This window comes from Chenopodium album, chromosome 5, assembly GCF_948465745.1.
Source record: "Chenopodium album chromosome 5, dcCheAlbu1.1, whole genome shotgun sequence".
In the NCBI taxonomy this organism is placed as follows: Eukaryota; Viridiplantae; Streptophyta; class Magnoliopsida; order Caryophyllales; family Amaranthaceae; genus Chenopodium; species Chenopodium album.
The window spans coordinates 49,220,581-49,234,830 of record NC_137838.1 but is presented as its reverse complement, the minus strand read 5'-3'; positions in this window follow the sequence as shown (position 1 = coordinate 49,234,830).

Genomic DNA, 14,250 nt, shown 5'->3' with positions numbered 1-14,250 from the left:
AAAAGAAAAAGAAACATAAAAAAAAGAAAGAAAACACAATTTCATATTTGGACAAGAGATAGGAACAAACACCAATGAATGCGAACCTTTCTAAATAGACAAATGTATGCACGTTCTAAGATGTCAATGGTTGATTGAAACATAACATATGCTAAGCATAGAGAACTAATGAGGACTCAATCCACCCTAGCCCCAACCAATCGGGCCGCGTTCTCTCCACTAGCTTCAAATCAACCCTTAAGCTAGCTTCTCATGATTCCACGAAGGAACCGGAAAAAGATAAAGAAATGAAAAACTTTGAGAAGGTAATCCCGATATCTCAACTATGCATACTCTCTCCATAGGTTTGAGATCTATCTCCCTCCACCGTTCTTTGACCTAACCCCACTAAAGTCTAAGGGACTTTTATTAGGTTGTAACGTAAGGCTAAGGGTTAAGGCGGGGTAAAATTTTGAAAATTTTGGTGATATTTCCTAAGTGAAGCAAAAGAGTGGCCTACTCTCAAAAACAAACTCAAGAATTCACAAAATATCAAAAAAAAATACCAATAATGCCATCTCCCACAAGCTTACTCAACACTAACACACAATATATACAAAAAGAATGAAGGAACGCTCCCCCCCCCCCAAGCTTGAACGAAGCATTGTCCTCAATGCTTAAACAAGGGAAGAAAACGAAACCAAACTAAAATATATTTGTGTTTTTTGTTTTTTTTTTTTTTTTTTTATATGTGTCCTTGCCTTTTTCTAACCATGGACGGCTTTTTCTTGAAACTTCATTTGATTTTCTTGAATTGCATCTTTCTTCTCGAACTTTTTGCATATTCTTTTCAAGCTCAACTTTCAAATACCGTACTTAAACCAATTCACAAAGTTTTCTTGCTCATGATCAACACTCTCAAAACTCAAACCTCACATGCCTATGCTTCACTAACTAAAATGGTTGGTACACATAGGCCATTGGGTTTGTAATGCGGTTTAAACAAGAGCGGGAAACATTAGGCTCAAATTGGTTAATAAGTAGGTTGATGCAAAATAGAAAATCAAATTTGTAACAAAATAAAAAGAAGATAAAGAAAAATGAGAAAAGGTGCCCTTTTCCTCCCCTAGAGAGGCCCGGTCACGATCTTGGGAGCTAGAGGTCAAAACAAGGATTAAGACATGCATAGTCAAGGATCCTAAATAGCCGCTCAACAAGGTGATGAAGGCTAGAACAAATGAAGCTCACAAGGGATTATAACCAAACAAATACCAACCAAGGGTTTCAAATCCACTATAGAGAGCAACTCCATCTTACCACATTCCCGTGAACTAAGGCTTCATGGACCCCTAAAAGTTCTTAAACCGGCTACCTTAGCATATAGTATCCTAGAGTCAACCAATGACACTCTCAAACCGTGCATACATTTACCACTTAGGAAGAAAAACATTCAAGAATGAAATTCCAAAACAAAATGTCCAAAATAAGAACAAACAAAACACATTTTGCCAAAATTACCTTGAAAGTAAACAAAAATCTTTTTGGACTTTTCAAAATATAAGAAAAGACATGAAAATGCATATACTCAAGTGCATGGCATAAACGAATCAACATCCCACCAAACATGATAGGATACCCTCCCCCAAGCTTGAATGAGACAATATACTCAAACATAAACCATATAAAACATGGGAGGGGAAAAGAAAGAAATCAACCCAACAAACCAACACATGTCCAACGAGTTACCAACCATTAGAGAAAGAGCTAAGAAAGATGTTACCGGATATTGGTGGGTGTAACTTCCCGCAAATGAACCAATTTAACCTTTCAAAGCCGATTTCCTCTTGAATTGAATCTCGATTTCCATATGCTAGCAAAAATAGGCATCAAACTTCCTTGATTCTTGATCCAAACCAATGCATTAGTGTATATCAAGTCATGTACCTAGCAAAAGGACACACAAACATTTCCATGAGAGAAAATCTAATCTAAAAAGAAAAGAAAATGAAAGCAATAAAAGCCTCGGGTTACTTCCCGAGAAAGGCTTGTTTAACGTCCAAGCGAGACCGCTCTAGTAAATAATATTGCAACGAACGCAAGAGCTTATCAAATGCACTACTACACATCTCATATGATAACAAGTAGGCAAATGACGGGAGGAGGACGTGCAATAAGATTATTGCACGTAAATGAGGAGGAATATGCCAAAAGAAAGAAGAAAAATCAAAAGAAAAATCAAGAAAATAAGAAGAGGAAGAAGAAGAAAAGTAAGGAAAAGAATAAAAAGGTAAAACCTCCTCAAAATCTTTTTGGGTGGCATAATCACCCATTTCCTCAATGATGGGAGGATGAGAAGGAAAAGTCTCATCAAACAAGAGAGGGTCCTCAATAGGCTCTTTGACAAAAGAAGGGAGGAACATGGGACAGTAGGAGATGTGGTCAAATCTCCTTGAGAAAGGGACATGTGGAAGGGGAGGAGAAACAATGGTCTCACAAAGCCTCACATCATCAACGAGGGCATGAAAATCAATCATAGAATCCTCAAAAGAACACTCATGACTCACATCTCCCTCAAACAAAAACTCTCCAATAGAAACAACCTCATCCTCCTCTCTATCACAACGATGAACAACAACTCCCTCAATATCCTCAAAGCCTAGAGTCTCTAAACCATGCATGAAAGGATAAAGGTTTCTCTCAAACTTATCCCTTTCCCATGAAGCATTGCCAATGAACTCTCTCAAAAGGCTATAGTGATTTGTTACACCTTCAATGAACATACTAGCCATAACCTCAAATGAGTCCAAAGACTCATGGATAGAAGGGTCACAAACATGCAAGGTAGACTCATCAAGATGGGGAAGGGGGTTGGAAACCTCAAAATCGACATTTTCTTCATTCACAACTCTTCCACCATCACTCAAGGGACTCTCAATCTCTCTTGATTGCTCAAACTCATCATCATCATCCTCATGATCTCCCTCATTCAAAATTGAAGATGGCTCACTCACATCCTCCCCAAGGGAAGCTCTCAAAGGGGGTAAATAAGGGGAAGGATGGCATTCAAGCTCAAATGGGGAATGAAAAGGATCAAAATCCTCAAAAATCCCCTCATCACAAGAAAATCTCCCCTCAACTTCACACCCTTGGCCCACATCATTCTCAAAAACACTCTCACACTCCAAATGAGGTGCCTCACATCCATTTACATCAACCAAAGCACTCATCACTTGGGCAAGCCTTACTTCTCTCAATTTTTGTTCCTCTTGAAGCTCTTGGAGTTGTTGGGTGAGATATTGCATTTGAGAAAGAATTTGGGCTTCAATGTTATTGGGTTGAGGTTCATGATCAAAGTCAAATTGCACATCATCAAAATTAGCACAAACCTCATCAAAATGAGCATAAGGGGGAAAGGTGTCAATTTGCATACTTGGATTATCACTAGGCACATAAGAAGTATCAAGAGAATTCATGCAAAAATTAAAAGAATCTTGGCATTGAGAATCAAAGTAAGAAACATGAGATTCTCTATCTAAAGAATCCTTAGCAAGCCATGTGAAGAAATCCCACGCATCATGCATAGACAAATGACAAAATCTACCATTATTCATGTCCTCAACCATTCCCCTAGTATACTCATTCATGCCCCAATAAGCTATATCACAAGCATCATTAAGAGAACACCCATGGTAACTAAGAAAACCATCTAGTCTTTCAAAGTAAGCATAAAAGGGTTCACCATCAAATTGAGGAAAAGATAAGCATGCCATTTTTATACAAATATCAAACAAAGAAAAGCAAACACAAATCAAATTATATACAAGAACCTAGCTAATCTAATCAACACAAACTAATGAACGCCTTAGTCCCCGGCAACGGCGCCAAAATTTGATCGAGGTTAGATAGGTCGTTGGTTCTACTAACCCTAATCAAATTAACAATTTATAATACCTAAACTACCCTAATACGAGTATAGGGGTAAGTAAAGGGTCGAACCCAAAAGGACTAAGTGTATCAATCTATGCTAATTAGACTACTAGGAAAGCTTGTGAGGTAAGAGAGGTTCAATTAAACACTACTAAGAGCAAATAACTAAAACTAGGGAAAGTGGAATCCAATTACATCAATGCATTCAACAACATCAAACAATTAGATGAAAATGACCTCAATTAGGACGATTTACACATTTAACTCACTCTCGCGCAATTAAACATGTTAATAATCCTACTAGACTAATTCACTCTCGTGCAACTAGCCTAGCAAAGGTATGGAAGAATTTAGGGCTCTCAACCAACTTACTCTCGCACAATTGGTTGAAAACACAATTAAAAGCATAGAATCAATTAGCTAGAAAGATTCTAATCCATAAAAGCATCATCCATACACAATAATCAAGAAACAATTTCATACTAACCACAATCAATCATTAAATTAATTAACATAACCTTCATCCATTTCCCTAGAACAAAACCTAAACTAACATAATGAACAAAAATATGGAAAACAAGGTAAAATAATAATAAAAGCAAGAATCAACAACTAAACTAATTAATCTACTCAAATAAACAAATAAATAAGCAAAAACAATAATAAATGAAAGCAATAAAGGTGAGAGAAAGTTAGGAAAACTCATTGAATTTATGAGAGGAAAAATCCACAAATTTGCTTCTTCAAAATCCCAAAAACTCCATGAAAAATCCAATCTTTCTCTCTCTAAACTACTCCTAAACTAGAGAGAGAAACTCCTAATCTAACCCTAAGAGAGAGAAAATAAAAGAGCTAAACTAATCTAATCTAATCTAAAATAAAAATGTTAAGTGTTAGTTGAGAGAAAATAACCCCAAAGGGGTATTTATAATACAAGGCTAAATAAAATAAAGTAAAAGAGAAAACTAAAAAGAAATAAAAACTAAACTAAAATAATTAAAATAACTAAACTTAAAAACCAAAAATAAAACTAAACTAAAAATAAAATAAAATAAAAGAAAATGAAAAGAAAAAGGAAAGCAAAACAAAACCCATCAAATTCCCCAAAACCCACGAAAACCATCAGCTTTCCCCCTTTCTTTTCTTTCGATCTTGGCTGCTCTGTTTTTCTTTCCATCATCACCATCACGCATCATCAATTATCACTCAATCACCACCGTCAATCCTCATCGTCATCAATCAAGCATCAATCAAAGCCGTTCAATTCTCATTAAAAATCACGTGAAAAGCTCGTGATTGACCCACGAATGCGCGCCCGCACAGAGGTCGCACAGAGGACGCGCAAAGCTTCTGCCTCGACTCTGATTTTGGACTCAATTGTGTGCGCTTTCTGACAGGGCTGCGCGGCCGCGAGGTCTGGGTTGCTCCTTGCTGTGAATTTGGTTCGATTGGTGCGATTGGAGATGCGAATTGGTGGTGAAATGGGAGGTGAGGTTGGGTGGTTTCGGTGCGATTGGGAGGAGCAGGGTTTTGTGGCTGGTGGTTTAATTGGTGTTGCGGGGTTTAATTGGTGAATGTGTGTGTGGGATTGCGTGGGTATCGACTGGTGGCAGAGGTGTTTAGGCAGGGCGGCTGGCGCGGCTGTGGTCGCAGGTGGAAGCTGGTCTGGTTGGAGGTGCTGCGTGGCTGGGATTGGTGGAGTTGCGATGTTGGTGATGTTGATGGTTGTTGTCGCTGCTGTTGCTGTTGGTGTTGTGATGTGTGGTGGTTTGTGGGAGGTTGCTATTGGTGGCGCTGGTGGTTGATTTTAGTTAACTGGAGCAGGGGGCTGCTGGTTGTAATTGATGTTGCTGTTGGTGATGAGGAAAAGCAGGGAGCAGGGGAGGACGAGGAGATCGAGTGTGTGGTGGAGGATAGGTTATGTTGTGGTGAAGGATAAGGCTGACAGCAGCTAGGTCGGTTAGGGGCATTGTGAATAGTGTTTGACTTGAGTTCGAAACTCCATTTATGACTCAAAACTTGAGACACGTATATTGAACCTCGAACGTTGGACCTCCGAACTCGAACATGACTTTGAAACCCGGAACGCCTACAACCAAAAACAACACGAGGGTGAATTGGAAAATAAAATAAAATAAATAAAATAAAGTAAAATAAAGTAAAATAAAATAAGATAAATAAAATAAAATAAAATAAGATGCTAAAACTAAAGAAATAATAAAATTAAATGAAATAAAATAAAATAAAATAAAATAAAATATGAAACTAAAATAAATAAGAAAACGAGATAAAAAGAGAAATTATTAAAAATATAAACTAACGACTTAAACTACAAACATTAAAAGAAAGAAAAATAAAATAAAACACAAAAATAAACTAAAAACTATAGAAAATTACAAAAATACTCAAAATAAAGAATAAAAGACAAGAATAATAAAATAATAGAAATAAAGGATAAAAAGGGTGAAATTATTGGAAAGTAAGCCGGAATACGACTCAATAAACACCCTAAAAGTGACATAAAAGTCACTTATCAACAACCTTAGTGAGTTTTTGCTACAACCATGTGAGATTCACTTTTTCAAGCTTTCAACATATTCTTACATGAGCGGCATGGATCCTTGACTATTGCGGACCTAATATAGAATCTTAACGTATGATTCCTAAGACCGAGACCGAACCACCTAGGGAGGACAAAGGCATCTTTTTGGGGAGGTATTTTTCCTTTTACTAGGATAGTGTCCTTCTTTTTACTTTTGGTTTTTGGGATACATTTGCCTTCTTGCTAGCCCTTTGAGCCTTTTTCCATTATTTTCAAGCCACATCTTTAGATCTTGAGCTTTTTGTTTCATTTTCGTTTTCATCTTTGGATTTTTGTGAAGCAAATGATCATATTTTGGAGATTGTGGTATATAAGTTTGGTTATTGGTTAAAAATGAAAGCAAGATCGTGTTTTTGTGTATATTTTGTGAATAATGGCAAGTGAATTAATGAAAAAGCCGTCCAAAGTAAAAAAAGGCAAGGACAAAGCAAGTGCAAAGTTGTAAAAGCCGTCCAAAGTTAAAAGAGGCGAGGACAAAGCACTAATAAAGAATTATGAAAAAAAAATGAAAAAAATGCAAAAATGCAAAAAATATTTTTATGTGATTTTTCTTCCTTTTTGAGCATTGAGGACAACGCTCCATTTAAGCTTGGGGGGAAGCGTTCTCACGCTTTTTGTGTATATGTTTGTGATCTTAGTTTTGAATAAGCTTAGGGGTGTTGATATTTTTGTTTGGTGATTACTTGGTTATGGTGTAAAGAAATGCGCAATCTTTGCTTCACAATTTAGGTTAACCACCAAATTTTAAATTTAGCCTACCTTAACCCTTTTTGCCTTACGTTACAACCTTTGGAAGACCTTTTGACCTAGGGGTTGAGTCATTCATCGGTGGAGGGAATCATGGGTTATAGCCTAAGGAAAGGGGATGCGTAGTCAAGACGTCGAGTAGCCATATATTTGATCTTTTTCCGGTTCCTTCGTGGAACTTATGAGATGCTCACTAAGGGGAGATATGAGATTAGTAGGGGGAACGCGGTAAGACCGTTTGGGATGAAAGTGGAGTGTGATAACTAGTTCTTATGCTTAGCATATTTATGTTTCAATCAACCTTAGGTATCTTGGAGCGTGCACTCCCTTACTTGTTTAAAAAGATTTGCATTCACTTGTGCTTGTACATTTGCAAAAGTCCTTTCTTGAACATTTGTTTTCTTTTCTTTTCTTTTGGTTTATTTTTCATGCTTTGCCTTGTTTGTATTAATATGAGAGTTATAGGTTAATCTCTTAGGAAACCTTTACGAGAGCATCACTCGTCCTCTAGGGCGATCTAGGGGTTTAAATGGCTTGTCTTTAGTTGCTAAAATTGACCGTGGATCCTACAGAAGTGAGTTAGTGTATATTCCCATCTTCTCTAGTTTTCTTGTTTCTTTCTTTGCTTAAATAATGTCTTCATTTTTCCCTTGGGTTGGATTTTGTTTTGCTTGAGGACGAGCAAAAGTTTAGCTTGGGGGAATTTGATCAGTGCCATTTATGGCACCTTTAGGCTATGTTTTCTTTATATTTCTGACAAGGTAAAGTCGTATCCCCTAATCAAAAGTAATTCCTAAATCCTCTAACTAATGTAGATAGGGAAGTAGGGTCGAATCCACAGAGAAACGAGTCTTTCTACTTCTAATTAACTAATATAATCTAGATTATGAAGTAACCAATATATATATTTGAACCATAAACTAAACTACGGAGATCAAGAACAAGGAGAAAATAATATATAAAAGGATCTAGGGCATAGGTTCACCAATAAATAATATTCCAGGGTTGAATATAATAATCATTCATCAATGCATAATTAATCAGATCATAAAGGGCTTTCGCTACGTATTACAATCACACAATTAATTTACCGGTATTAAATCTCATCTTTCGAATCTCAACTTAACCATTTATAAATTAACCTGCCTATTGAAAATAGACCTAAAAATCAATTCTCATCTGTCGAATCTCGAATCAATATTGTCAAACTCATGCATAAGAGATCATGCCTAATCTAGTCACAGAGCATTAAATCAATCAATAGGAAATTAATCTAGCATTGATAATTTACAACAATAAATTACCCCTTCATATTATTTATGGATCCCCATAAACCCTAGAAATAAAACTACTCACACATAATAGAAACTAAACTAATCAAAGCAATAAAATAAGACATAATTAAAGGAATAGAATAAATAATTAAGATTAAGAGAAGAGAAATAGTTACCAAACAAATCTGGAATTAAGAATGGATTAAGAACAAAGGTTTAAGAGAAAGAAATCTAAGAAAACAATTAAGAGACTAAAGAAAGAGAGAAAGGAAGAAGAGAGGGAGAGAGAGAGAGATCAAAATCGTATTACGGAGGAGTATTTATACTCCGTACAAATCCTAAACTAAAACAAACTAAAACGACGCTAATAGTCTCCTAATAAATACATGCGCCCGGTCGGGCGAGGCACCGCCCGATCGGGCGCGCCTTTTTGCTTCCTCAATACTAATCTCGCGCCCGGCCGGGCGCGTCACCGGGCGCCAACCTTAGCTTCTCCCCCCGGCCGGGCGCCAGCCTCTTTGGCCGGGCGGCTCACTTGGGCCACTATTTGGACTACGATTGGGCTCCAATCCTTCGGGCCAATCTGGGTTTCCTCTTCCGGTCTTGAATAATCAGTCCAAATTTCTCGGTATCACCTATACCGATCCCTTAATCACCGGTTCGATGGCTCTAACCGACCCTGGACTATAGAATTTGGCCGTGCTTCTCCAATGTTCGTGATTGCTCCAAAATATCTCGGAAAAATACTCCAAAAGCATAAATCCCTGCAAAAATCAACCAAATCTACGAAAACACTAGAAAACACCAATTAGTAATAAAAGTGGCTCTAAAGAGCCAAAAACACTACCAATTATGACCAAGGGACGGGGGTAAAATACTATATAAAATAGACACATCAAACTCCCCCAAGCCAAACCTTTGTTTGTCCCTAAGCAAAGATCTCATCAATGAATCAATAAATATGCTTCACCCCAAAAAGTAAAAACCAAGCACAAACGATCCAGGGTAAATAAAATAAACATGCTTTAAAATCACTTAATCAAATCCATCTAATTACCAATCTTCCCTAACAATTGTCAAACAGAGAAAACCACAAGAGCATATAGAATTCAAGACTAGTGCTCACGCACTCAACTCTCATTTTTGTGGCGAGTAAAAGATGTACTCGATCGCTCTCCATCCAACCCTTTTATGTGAACAATGCCCTCCCAACTCACACTCTCGTGTGTATAAAACAATGAACGCTCAATCCTACTAGTCAACTCAAAATATGTCAAATCATAACTTGCATCGATAAACAACACTTTCACATTCATACAATTCTATGCACAAAGGTCGAAAGGTCTTTAAAGCTTGTAATGTAAGGCTAGGGAAGAAGGGTAGGAATCATTTGGGAACAGGTGAGAGAAAAGCTATGCTTAAGGGAGCAAATCCTAATAAAGCCCATGATCAAAATAAACAATGATCAACATCTCCTAACGTAACCAACTCTAACATCAACCCAATATACTCCAATCATAATAAGTAATCCCAACACTTACAATTTCACTCATAAGATATAATAATGAGGAAGTAGAGTGAATAAACAAACTTTATTTCCAAACTTGAATTTTCATTGAAGCTCTATTTTTTTTCTTTTGATCAACCTCAAACAAGAACATTTGAACATTGAACACTTTGTTTTTCTTTTCTTTTGAAGTTCACTTATTTTTTCCACATATTTTTTTTTCTTGAACTTCTCTTTTTTTTTCATAACATCATGCTTTATTTTTTCAAGAAAATATAACTCTCAAACTCATCAAAAATAAACATGATAAACAACAAAACAACTTCTCAAAAGCCCACCCAAGATGTGCAAATAATAAGCACACTACAAACTCCCTCACCTCACTCACTAATAGCTCCTCCAAGCCAAGCTTGGGACTAGTAACCCATGGGGCAAAATAGGCTTGTAATATGGCTAAATAAAACAACAAAAAGTCAAGGCAACAACATGAGTAGCAAGAAGGGAACAAATGTATCTACAATATCTGGAGGCTACCTAAAAGAACCAATGCCTTCGTCCTCCACAATGTGCATAATAATGAATCATATAAATATTACTAATAGTTGCAAACCAATACTCAAATTCATTGACATACCAGGAACTATGGAACTATCACACATTCCTAAACAAATCAACTAGCCAAGCACTATATTCACAAGTAGTTGGACAAAATTGACGCATGTTAAGGTTTCAAGGCAATCAAACATCAAATCATGATTAACTAATCCACAATGCCTATCATCAAATACCAAGAATCAAAACAATTTTCTCAAGTAAGGGGCACAGGGAAGCATAATTTACAATTCATTGGAACGTATTTTTGGATTTTTTATTTTTCAATTTATTTTTATTTTTTCATATATAAGAAAGCAATAAAACTAACCTAGAAAGCAAGAAATCTAACCTAAGAAAACACACCAAAAATAAAAGAAAAGAGGAAAAGAAATATACCAGATCCAAAATCTCCCCCAAGCCAGAATCAGAAAATGTCCTCATTGGCTCGGGAACTAGCCCAGCATAGCTAGTCCTGATCATCCTCATCCATCGAGCCGAAGCCCGCACCTCCACTGCCACCTGCACCACCTGCACCAGAAGAGCTACCACCAAAATAATCAGCATGAAAACTCCCCCCCGCCGGTCCCCCGAAAGGAATGTCCTGGTCGTACCCATAAAAGGAAGAATAGTCTGTGTAAATACCATGGGCAGTGGGATCCCTATCATATCCCTGGGGTGGAGGCTGAAACCAGTCAGGGTGAATAGCGTCGTCGGGAATGTTGTCCCGACGAGCATAATCATCATACATAGGGTAGAGAGCTCTACCCTGGTTCCTCTCTAGGTACCCTAACCTATGGTCTATGGAGCCAACCATCCTCCTAAGGTCAGTATGGGAATGCTCAATACGTCCCAGGGCCTGACCTATACTCTGAAGGTCCCAAACTGGGTCAGAGTCAACATGAGGGACAGAGTGAGACATACCAGGTGGAGAGAATGCCACCTCGGGCTGAGGCTGAGGTGGTGGAACTGGTGGTAGTGGTGCCTCCCCCCTAGCGTTGGCAACTAAAACATCATAAGTGTAAGATGGTTGCCCTGGGGGAAAGACGGTCAAGTCAGGACTGGGTAGGGGAAAGATGGGCAAAGGTTGCTCGCTCCCAGTCCTAATACACCAAAAGGGTGTCTGCTCGCTATCCGGTCGAACCCACCCCAACTCCTTAAAATACCTAGCAGTCATATAGGTATCTGGTTCACAATTGGTCAGCTGGTGGGGTCCATCCACTACAAAACCAGCCTTTTTCACTGCTATCTAAGTGATAAGGCCTCCTAAACGGATGGGGGTTTTTGATGTGGTGCTAGCCGTGGCATGCCTACTCAAATGGTGAACAATAAACCTACCTATGTTCAATTTCCCGTACCCATACACATAGTGTCCTATGACAGCTAGTTCGTTAGATTGGGCATTATGGGGCTCGTTCCTACCTAAAAAACATAAACCCGCAAATCTTTGCCAGATTTTTGGGACAGGGTGGTAAATAGGTTTGGTACTAGCATGTTGGGGGTCGGGAGTAGGCAAACCAGTCAAAGCATGATATATGTCACCCATTTTATAGTCCGCATGCCATTGGTGAGATAGTTCAGAATTTAATTTAAATAATTTACAAAATTCTACAAAAGTTAAACTAATATTTCTATTGTTCAACCTAAAAAATAAATTTGGCCCATTTCTACTACTAACAACATGTAAAGAAGACAAGAATTCACAAGTAAGTTCTCGGAATGTAGGATAGTGCATATCAACAAATTTTCTCATGCCAATGTCATTTAAAAATCGTTTTACAAAATCATACAAACCAAATGATTCCAAGGTAGGGCGGTGTAACCACCGAGAAGGAATTACCTCACGACCGATTAAGTGTTCCAGCCGCTTATTTTGCTCTCAGCTAGCAATACGGATCTTTAGCCAGTACGGGAGTTGCAAATCCGGGACGTATTCCTCCCTTGAACTGGAGCTCCTACCGAAAATAGACATATCCCTCTTTGAAGCTATGATAGAAAATGGGTTTGAAAATTTATTTGAATAAAATCTGAAAATTTTTATATGGAAATGTAGAGGATGAAGAGAGGATTACAAATATGTAAAAAGTTTTGAATTTGGTGGAGGAATGAAGGAGAAATCTTAGAGAGAAGGTAGAGAGAATTTGGGTTTTAGAGAGAGAAAGTTATGGAAAAATAAGAGTGAAATGAGAAAAGCTGAAGAAAGAAGAAGAAAAGGAAGGGTCGGGTATGTCGCGCCCGGTCGGGCGGCAAATCGCCCGGTTGGGCGATCTAAGTTGAAAATTGCGCTCTGCTCTCGCGCTCGGTCGGGCAGCATTCGCCCGATCAGGCGATCTAAATACCCGATATCCTTCAATTCTCACGCCCGGTCAGGCGATCTATCACTCCAAATTTCGCCCCTTCTCGCGCCCGGTCGGGCGAACAAAATTGTCTGTGTACGACGATATTCGCGCCCGGTCGAGCGCCTGTCGCCTGGTCGGGCAGAATTATTCACTCTTTAGACCTAACTCTCGCGCCTGATCGGGCGGGCTTCGCTTGGTCGGGCCCGAGGCCAATTGTCGAGTTTCTCACTTTCCTCTTTGCTTCAAATTTTGGCTAACTCTTTTCCTGCAAAACTGTGCAAAAACTCATAGAACTGATTAAATTCCCTCGTCTCTCCTCTCATAAGAAAAAGGAAAGAAAAACTAGTCTAAAAAGCGTTAAAAATACGGGTTGCCTCCCGCAAAGCGCTGGTTTATTTAGGTCCCGCACGACCTTCTTACCAAGTACAATAACTAGGACCTTTGGCCTAACGCTTGATCGAGTGGTTTCTCACCCGGTCTAGCGACGTTTCGGCTGCGACGCGGCTTCTTGACATGCCCTGTGGGACGCCAAATCACCTTATCTGGTGGATCCTCCTTGACTTGGACTGGGAGATCTTCAATGCTACGCACTAAAGATCCTTCTTTGATCGAAGGTTGCTTCAAATTGTCATTGCATTCAACACTTGCAACTCGAAATGGAGGAACACTTACCGTAGGCTCAAATCGCACAACTTGTTTGATCAGTTCCACCTTTTCATCCTCGAAACCAAGACCAACAGTGTAAAGTGCTCTTTCTATTGCATTGACTTCCTTCTGCCATTTGTCTATCTCATCTGAAAGGAATGCAACACAAGATACCGCCTCCAAGGGATCTTTTTCAAGAGCTTGGGGCTTGTTAGAATAATTCTCAACCACATTAACACTAAAACATTTTTCCTCAGTCATGGAGCTTTTAGGGGTATTATTAAGATTAAAAATAACTTTATCATCCCCTACCGATAGTGTTAACTTACCACTTCTCTTATCTATGATTGCTCCTGTAGTGTTAAGGAATGGTCTACTGAAGATAATTGGGTTTTGCGTATCCTCAGCCATATCAAGAACAACAAAATCAACAGGTATATATAATTTACCTACTCTAACGGGGACATCCTCTAAAACACCTAAGGGGTATTTGAAAGAACGGTCGGCCATTTGTAGAGTAATATTAATAGATTTTAATTTACTCATATTCAACTTGGAACACACAGACAATGGCATGACACTAACACTAGCACCTAAATCACACAATGCATTATCAATCATTAGATTGCCTATATGACA